Genomic DNA, 9,658 nt, shown 5'->3' with positions numbered 1-9,658 from the left:
CTGGGCTCAATCCCTAGGACAAGAAATGGATTAATTCTTCAGATGGGCAGAAACCAGCTTGCAATGATTCAGTGATGAAAATGAGCCTGGAGTTCTGTGAGGGTTTGCCTGAAGGGCTTCATTGAGCTCGAACCCCCGGGGGTGCTGGCGTCTGCACCCCTGCCTGCAGCTGCTAGGTAAACACCCTAGTCACTAGCGCTGCTTCTCTTCCACCTGCTAAGCCTGCAGATGGCCTCTCCTGCCCAGTGGAGAACCGAGTTCTGCAGTTCTCTGACTTCCAGTCCCCACTGGGCAGGGCAAGGGAGGGAAATGACGTGGGGTTGCCAACAAACAGCACTGCACACGTTTACAAATATTTCCTTCAAAGATAATGAGCTTGAGGAGCAGACTGAACGCATAAACACAGTGGGAGCCAGCGAACGCCCCCTCCTCCCACAAGGACGTCCACACCCCAGCGCCTGGAATGTGTTCTGACACCAAGCAAACGGGGCTTTGCTGAGATGGTTAAGGTCCCTTAGCATCGCTAGGGGGCATTTCATGAGTCAGCCAGGTAACCCCGCCCTCCTCTGCAGAGCCCATAAATTCTGACCCCCACCCCACCCTATCATGTCACCCCAGTTTTCACTCACCTGAAGGATCCTCCTCTGCTTCTTGCAGGCCTTGGAAAGGATACCTCCAAGCCAAGGGTCCCCTGCTCCAGAGAGGGGAGTGTCGAGGCCAACAGGGGGTGTCTGCCCACCGCGGGAGGCTCTTCTGGGGAAATCGAGTTGTTTTCCCACCAGCCAGCCATCTCACGCTCTTGGCCTGGTCCCCAGCAGCACATCTGGGGCGCGTTACTAGAAGCTTCCCCCTGAGGGCTGGGCTGGTGCCGAAATTGAGAAGACTGGAAATGAGTAAGACTCCTGCCAGAGCACTAACCCAAGCCCACCAGTGGCACCTACTGTTCCACAGGAAGCCACATCAGTCAGGAATCCGCCGAGTGTTGCAAGCCCGGTCCAGGGAAAGCCCTCCTGGCTGTGGCTCTGGTCATGGTGTGGGAGACAGTATGGATGCCCTAAGCTCTGTCACCTCCTGGTTCCTGAGAACCACCCTTGCTCCTCTGAGCCCAGGGCCAACCCCTGGGGCCCAGCTTACCTTTTCTGTCCAAGTGCCCATCCTGAGAGCCCATGCAGGGTCCAGAACCCCAGGGCTACCTCCTCCCTCCCTGATCCTGGCTCTTGCCTTTCTTCCCAAGTCCTAGTTAAATGGCAGGAGCCCCTTTCCTGTTGGCCAGACAGCAACAGGGTCAGCTCCAGACGTCCCCACATAGGTGCACCAAATGCAGCAGGAAAGACCTCAAGAATCCCTTAGTGGTGGTACATGCCTGTAATCCCAGGCCCAAGGCAGCTGAGATAGGAGCATTGCAAGTTCAACAAAGCAAATAGCAAGATGCTCTCAAAGGCTGGGCTTGCCACTCAGGGCAGGGCCCCTGGGTTCAATCCCCAGTCCTGCAAAAAAGAACCCTTTTATGCTCGAAGCATATCCTGCACCCGAGGTCAGGAGCCAGGAGCCCATCTCATTCTTCTGCTGACTGAGTGTCCGTGACTGATCACACTCACCCTCACTCTGTGTGGACTCAGTTTACCCCAACAGCTGTGGTCTTCTCTGGTGAGAAAGGAAGAGGAATGTGTCACCTCCTCAGGTAGCAGAAACGTAGCTATGAAGTGGCTTCCCCTCCCTTCACAGGACCAGGGACTTCAGTGTCGGGGGTCTGGTAGAGGGTTGGCTTCCCACACCCCTGCAGCCGACCACCATGGCCAGGATAGGCACTCAGAAGATACTCTCTGGCCACCTGGCCTTGGCCCACCCCTCACAGAGGAACCCCCAGGGCTGCCTCCCTTGCATCTGCTGTGCCCGCCCCGGAAACTTCTCTCTTCGTCTCTCCAGCAAGCCCTGGGCCTGGCTATGGCTCTCCAGGGTGATGACAATGTTAGCAGGACCCTAAGCAACGGTTACAGCCAGGACAAGGCTTCAGGATCTGCAGAAAGGTGGTGAGGCCATCATTTGGGACCAGCAGACAGCCTAGGGACCTGGGAGGAGGGTTGACGACACAGTGGGCACTGCTTCCGGAAGCCACAAGCGTGACCACCTTAGGCCATCATTTTCTGGTTGCCCCACAGGCACAGAGCCCTGCTACTGTCTCCTTCCTCCCTGGCATGAAACCAGCCGCCTACACCAAGTGAGACCCACAGCACTGGGCTCAAGGTGGCCCTGAGGTCTGCTTGGCAGTGGACAAGGAGCAGAGGCCCAGTTTTCTTCTGAGGACCCTGGTTGGGATCCTCAGCCCCAGCCTCCCTTCCTGGTCTAGCCACCCCTTCCTCTGCTTCCTCCCTGTCAGGAGACAGGGACTCCTGCGTCTCCTCCTTCCTTTGAGGACAGAGGCTGAAAGCCCACATCCTGACTTCCTGGTTGTGACTGTGGCCAAATCTCAGATCTGTGCCCCCACTTCTAGGAAAGAGGCTGCTGAGGAGGGGACGCTGAGCTAAGGACTGGCTGCCATCTGGACAGGTGTCTCCTACAGGCCTGTGTGTCCAAGGCTCAGCCCCAACCCATGGAGCCACTGGGGCGTGGACTAAAAGGGGACACAGAGACCCTGGCTCCTTCCCTGTCCCTCTTTCCAGCCCTGGAGAGGTGAGCCATCATTCCTGTACTCTGAGGCGGCCGCGGCCCAAAGGCGCAGGGCCAGGTGGCAGGGACGGGAGGCTCTGAAGTCACAGCCAAAGTAAACCTTCCCTCTTTCCAGGCCGATTATCCCGAGCCTCTTGTCACCGTGGCGGGACGCTGCCTATGCAGGAAGAAGAAGGAAGGCAGACGGGGTTAGGAGAACAAGAGCTGAGCTGCGCAGAACCCAGCTCAGCCCCCTGATTAATATGGAAAATAAAGGCATAGATTTTCCCCAGCGTGTTCAGCAGGAAAACTCTGAAGTGTTCCTATTAAAGCCAATGTTTGCTGTCACCATGAGCCACCACCAGCGTATTGAACCTTGAAGTGGAATTTTTTTTTAAAATCCCACTAGACAAAAGGATAAAATGAGAAGTACACATATCGGGGCTGGGGAGATGGCTCAGTAGGATAAGCACTTGACTGGCAAACGCAAGGATCTGAGTTCAATCCCTGGTTCCGCCAAAAAAAAAAAAAAAGAAGAAGAAGTATGCGTATCATGGAAAGCAAACTTAACGACATGGGATGACATTATTCTATTTTTTGTTTTTAGGGGTATTTAGTTTGGTTTTTCTGAGATAGGGTCTTGATAAATAGTTCAGGCTGGCCTTGAACTCACTATGTAGCCCAGGCTGGCCTCAAACACATGGTGAGATTCTCCTGCCTCAGCCTCCCAACTTCTGGGCTCACAGGCATACATCACTGTGCCTGGTGGGATGATCTTATTCTATACTTGAATATTCCAAGGGAATCAGCTAAAGAACATTTAATATTAATCCCAGAGGTCTGGGGATATAGCTCAATGGCACGAGTGCCTGCCTGGCAAGTGCAAGGTCCTAAGTTCGGCTCCCAGTACTAAAAAAAAAAAAAAGCCTGGAACTTAGCAAAGCAGCTAGTCTAAAAATAAGATTTAAACAAAGATGTCCTACATACAAAATAATAATAATAACCAAAGAATCTATTAAAAAGCTATTCACAAAAACAAAACTCATTTTTAAATATGCAAGAAGTGGAAATAGCTATAATGCTCAAATGGGGCTGGCGAGATAGCTCAGCAGACTGAAGCTCTTGCTTAGGCAAATATAGGCAACTGCAGGGACTGCAGTTTGATCCCCAGCACCACATGCCACGCCAGCCCCCACCACATGCCACAGCCTGGGCCCAGTGGCGCATACCTGTAATCCCAGCGCTGGGGAGGCTGAAAGCAGGAGCATCACCATGAGTCCGAGCTGCATAGTGAGACCCTGCAACAACCAAATACATTAAAAAACAATAATAATACCCAAATGAAGAGCTTAAACATTGATGTGAATAAAAAGAGAAATTCTGTTCATGAATAAAAAGTCAATGCTGTGAGCATATTTGTATTACCATAATTAAACTATAAATTCAATAGCATCTGTATAAAATCTCAGTGGCTTTTTGGGGATAACTCACTAAAGTCCTTTCCAATTCATCTGGGAAGATAATATAACAGAAAATTCCTGCATTAAAAAAAAGTAAACTAACAAAGCCAGAGTGACCTATAAGGCATTCTTCACGATATTACACAGCTCCAGTAATTGAAGGCGCGTGGGACCACTCCCCGCAGGCAGGTCAGTTTTAAAGAATAAAGAAACTGATTTTAAAGAGACCCAAATAAACATAAGAAATCAATTCAATAAACTGAGTCACTGGCCAGACATTTGGATGAAAAGTAAATAAATCTGGATTCCCTACCTCACTCCTACACTGACAGAAATTCCAACAGGATCAAAGATTTGAAGTAAGAAAAATGTCTGAAAAGTAGAGCCATAGAAGCACCAGAAGAAAAAATAATGTGCAAATGTTCTTATGATCCTGGGGTGGCAACTTGCTTAGTCACAGAACAAAACAGAAGAGCAGTAATGTAATTACAAAGACATTAAAGGAGGAACTCCATCAACAAAGTCAAAGACCAGAATCAGAAAAAAAATACCTGCACGGTGGAGGATAAGGAGCTGATTTTCCTAATTTTAAAAAGACTTATTTTTAAAACAATACGGAAAAGACCAATGATTGAACAGAAAAATATAGGCAAAGAGTGCAAACAGGCAGTCATGAAACGCATAGCTGGCTAATAAAAAATACACACAATGTTCAGTCTTGCTAATAATTTTAGATACAAGTTAAAACAAGATGTTATGTTTGCTTATCAACTTGGCAAAGAGTAAGAAGGTTCACAGCAGCAGGCCGCCTCCCATGGAGCTAATGGTAGGAAATTAGGGCACTTAGAAGTAATTAGTCCTTATCTACTGCATTTTTCTATTCCTATGCCCTAGGATGTAGCAGTTTAACATCTAGGATTTTATCTTACATTATCTTATTTATACAAATGCTCAAGGATATACGCATGTACAAAGATGTTCGTGGCAGCATTATCTATGTTTGTTTTTTTTTTTAGTAGAAAAGGCAAATAAAATTAGTTTCATTTATAGGGAATTAAATTATGGATCATCTGGACCAGTGAGATAGCTCAGCAGACTAAGCACCTGCTTAGGCAAGTGCAGGGACTGGGGTTCGATCTTCTGGCACCACATGTCATGCTGGCCTTGCCCCAGGTGCACTGAGCCAGCTACCAAGACTGGGCATGATGGTACATGCCTGTAATCCCAGCACTGGGGAGGCTGAGACAGGAGGATCACTACGAGTCCGAGCTGTGTAGTGAGACCCTGTACCAAATACATAAATTATGGATCATCCATAGAGGAAACTGCCATGCTGCCATAGAAAGATAAAGGAAGCCAGGCACAGTGGCACACACCTGTAATCTCAGCATTTGGGAGGCTGAGGCAGGAGGATGGGTGGGAATTCAAGGCCAGCCTAGCATTTGAGGCCAGCCTCCTCTATGCAGTGGGTTCAAGCCTAGCCTGACTACACAGTGAGACATGGAGAGTAGACCATCTGTCTCTACTATTATGGACAGAGAGGTAGGATAAGTTGCTCAATTTTTTTTTAAATTTTATTTATGTGTGTGTGTGTGTGTGTGTGTGTGTGTGTGTGTGTGTGTGTGTGTGTGTGTGGCCAGCTCAGCCCACCAGGGGGCGGGGATGGCTGGCATGTGGTGCTGGGGGATTGAACCACGGTCTCTGTGCTCTGCTAAGCTTGTTCTAAGTAGGCGCTTTTAGACCACTGAGCCATCTCACCAGCCAAAAGTTGCTCAATTTTATACTTCATGACTTACATTTGTGAAATAAAGTTTCAGAGAATGTGATTTAATCATGCCTTTCCTGGTCACCACTCCTCGGAAATTTCAGAAGAAGCTTAAAATATAAAACAGCAGTAAAGGAGGGCAGATGTCACTTCTGGACTAGTCAGACCACCCCTCCAATGAGTGGGACAGAGGCCCAGGACTGTGTCCCCTCTGCCTTCCACCTGTCACCCCCCTGGGCCACACCATTTCTGGGTCTGCGGTGCCCACCACCATGTGCTCTGCTCATAAGCAGATGCCCGGGACAAGGACAGGCAGAGGAAGAGGTGACCACGCCTAGGTCAGATGCCCTCTGGGTGCCGGGGGAGAGGGGAGACAGGACTACAACAGCTGGCGAGTGGGTTTGTGGGTGAGTGGGCAGCGGCCTGTGGTGGGCAGAAGGGGAGGTTTATGGGAAGTACAACTGGCAGAAATAGCCAAGGCTGTGGGCACCAACAGCCTAGGGGAGGGGACCCTCACCCCTGGCCGATCCCCCAGGTCATTCCAGGCACTACTTGCCCCCTCCCGACTTTCACTCACTTCCTGTGGTTTTTTCCTTCCTCCCAGGTAGTTTCTGACTCACAGGCTCCTCTCCTTCCTGTCCTTCCATGACTCACAGGCAAAGTTAGGGATCCTCCTGCTTCAGCCTCCACAGCCCGGACATTGTGACCCAGCTCCAAGGCCACTGTGTCCAAATGTCACCTCAGTGGATCCTACTGAGTCTCCCAACTCCTTGAATGAAGGAGCCTTCAGTGTCTGGCCCTCAACTCTGGTCCTGTCCCATCCCATAACCCTAATGCTACTCACCCTTCTGTATCCCAACAAACCTCTAAGAGTTAAACAGGGTCTCCTCCTTCAGCAAGGGTCTTGCAATTGAATCAGCGCTGATCCCCCTCTCCAGAGTAGGAGCCGCAGGGCCTGAAGGTTAAACATAGCAATGGGGTCTCCGCTTGGTGAACCCCTCTCCACCACACCAAGCACTGGTCACACCAGCCCTGACTTCCCAAGCAGTCCAGGAAGCCTCACTGGCCCCACCAACAGCTGAGAAAGAAATGAACATATAATCTAACCTTGACTAATGCGAAGAACCCAGGGCAAATTTTTGAGAGTCACTTCAGGGAAAGGTCTTATTAATCTTAAAAATAGCCCCAGAGAAAACAACGGCACCTCTTCACCCTCTAAGCATATCTCGTCTGGGTGTGATGTGAGCCCCCAGCAGACCGACCGATGGAACCTGAGCCTGAAAAGGTAAGGAACCGGTTCAGTTCCCCTCCCTGCAGCCAGCGTACTGCAAGCGTTCTTTGCTTATGAAATAAAAGCTTCCTGTATTATCTGAACCATTTGTATTCAGATTGCTGTTACTCACAGCCCAAGATTGCTGATGATACAGCAGGGCATTTGGGAAGCCGGATGAGTAGTTATGGGCAAGCAGGCGGTCAGTCAGGTCATCTCTCCATCTCCCTCCATTCTCATCCCTGGCTGGCTTCTTCTCTCTGTCCTGTCTCCCTCTGAGGATAACACCTGGCCCTTATTGGGGTACGCATGGCCCAGGCAGGGTCTGCGGTCCCTGGCCAAGGACTACCTACCTGGGACCCCAGCTTTGCAGACTCTGTTTCTCTGCTGGAACCCCCTTCTCAGAACTCGAGACCTCTCTCCCATTGGAAATGGGTGTAGACAGAAGTAGAGAGAGCAGGCACTTTCGGGGCCTATAGAAGACCCCCGAAAAGTGAGCTGAGAATGAATGGCTCTGCCTGGGGACTGAAGTGGCCTCTCTGGTGTGCCCCAGGGGAGCTGGGCTGGGTCACCTGGACCATAGGGGCTCAGCAAGCAGGAGGGAGGCTTTTCTTGAGGTATACACTCTGTTCGTGTGCTAGGTGACCAGCATCAGCTGAGTCTTTTCCATCTCGGTCCCCAGTGCCAGGCCCAGGACAGTACAGGGTAGGTGCCTGGGACACATCAGGGGACTCCGTGACCGAGAAGCCAGGCAGTGGTCGGGAGACCAATGACAAGGGAAGGGAACTGTTGGAGGCCACACAGATAGCCAGGGACCCTCCTTGGGCCTGTGGGTAGCCAGGCCCTCAGGGTGGCCAGGGCTGAGACTTGAGGTCCCAATGGGAGGGGAAGTGAAAACAGAGATAGCCCCACTCCTACCCCATGGGGCAGAGTGTACCTCCACCATCGTCCAGTCCGGGTGCTGGGAAGGATCAGGAGGCTGGGAGTTTCCATGAGTGAATTTTTCCATCCTCAAACCAAAGCCAGTGTCCCCAACCCAGCAAGTAAAGTGACCACTTCCTCCTCAGAGCAGCCCAGCCTGCAAAGGCATTGGGCAGAGCCTGGGGTGTCACACCTCTGCCACCTTGGCCACTGTGGGGCTGCAGGGGCTAGAGAGTGAGGGAAGGTGGGGCAGATGGGACACCCCTCCACACAGGATAGGGTCAGCTGGCAGGGTGGGGTGGGATTCAGAAGTTACAGAAGGAGTGCATGTGGGGTAGAAGCTGAGGGCCAGGCAAGGAGTAGGGCTGAGGCTGTTCACCCCGGGAGCAGATTCTCAGGTGACTGGCATTGTGGGGAGGCATAACCTGCAGTCCAGTCCAAGGTCAGCCCCATTGACCTTACAAACTCATACCTGTGGAACCTGCAGAACAACACTAGGATGACAGCACACCTGTCATCCCTAGTCTCAGATAGGGAAACTGAGGCCCAGAGAGGCCTGTTCTGTCCAACATCACCCAGCTGGAAAGTGGCTGAGCCAGGATTCGAGCCTGGCATAGATGTAGCTTGAGCTGAGGCCTGCAAGGCCTGGCAGGGTCGGAGAGCGTCAAGGTCAGGAGGCCGGGCATGGATGGAGCCCCGCTAGATGGCCTTGCCCCTTCAGGCAGGAGGCCTCTGCCCCTGCGGAGGAGCAGCTGCCGCAATCACTCCCTCGCCCTGGGCTGGGGTTGGCCGGGGCCCAGGAGGTGTGCCTGTGATGACAGGGGCCTGAGCCAATGGCAGGGCCACGGGGAGCCCCTCCCCCAAGTTTCTATTGACTCAGGAGAGAACAAGGAGGGAAGAGAAGTTGGCCTGAAAGCAGACTGAGCCAGCACCCTCTGTCCCGAAGGAAAACAGGGCAGGCCAGCGTCAAGAGCAGCAGCGTCGGGGCCATGGCTCCCACCCCAGCTCCCTGATGGGGTCCAGCGCTTCCCTCCCCAGGCACACAGGGCCCCCCAGGCTCCACTCTGGCTGATCAGGTGGGGGCCCCAGGTCCTTCCCCGCTCTGCTAGAAGGAAGAAGTCCTCAGAGATGGCACTGCCTCATCCCCCCCAACCTCAGGGCTGGAGCGGAAGGTGTGGCCCTGTACACACACACACACACACACACACACACACACACACACACAGAGGCCCACACACATCACATTCCACACACTTGCATGCTCACTTACAAACTCAGATGCAGGCAGGCACACTCACATCCTCCTCACAGGCATGTGCACTCCTGTGCTCACCTCAGGGCTCCTCAGACTGTCTATTTCTCTGTCCCTGTCTCTCTGTCTCTGTCACTCTGTCTCTGTCTCTCTTCCTGTCTCTCTCTCTCTCTCTCTCTCTCTCTCTCTCTCTCTCCCCCCCCCCAGCCCATCTCTCCTTCCCTCCCTCCCTCCCAGGGCCCGGGGGAGGTCAACCCAGCTGGCAGCTGTCAAAAGCTGGGCAGAAGCCTGGGCCAGGCAAGGAGCCAAGGAGGCAGAGCTAGGGCACTACTGTCCCCTGCCAC

General features: G+C 52.3%; 1 long non-coding RNA gene across 2 annotated transcripts in view; it reads right to left on the bottom strand.

Moving 5' to 3' along the window:
• Positions 1 to 9,658, bottom strand: part of LOC111818578 — a 15,196-nt gene that overhangs the window by 5,111 nt on the left and 427 nt on the right. The window contains exons 1-2 of one of the 2 annotated variants that reach the window (XR_002822535.1): positions 9,396 to 9,449; positions 630 to 862 (exon numbers count right to left, since the gene is read on the bottom strand). This is a non-coding gene — a long non-coding RNA (uncharacterized LOC111818578). Of the gene's footprint in view, positions 1 to 629; positions 863 to 9,395; positions 9,450 to 9,658 lie in introns of those variants that run through there. The other variant, XR_002822536.1, reaches the window with a different exon arrangement.

This window comes from Octodon degus, unplaced genomic scaffold (assembly GCF_000260255.1).
Source record: "Octodon degus isolate 3935 unplaced genomic scaffold, OctDeg1.0 scaffold00005, whole genome shotgun sequence".
NCBI classification, from domain to species: domain Eukaryota; kingdom Metazoa; phylum Chordata; class Mammalia; order Rodentia; family Octodontidae; genus Octodon; species Octodon degus.
Note: the sequence above shows the minus strand (reverse complement) of the source record. Positions and strands in the feature narration are given on the sequence as shown.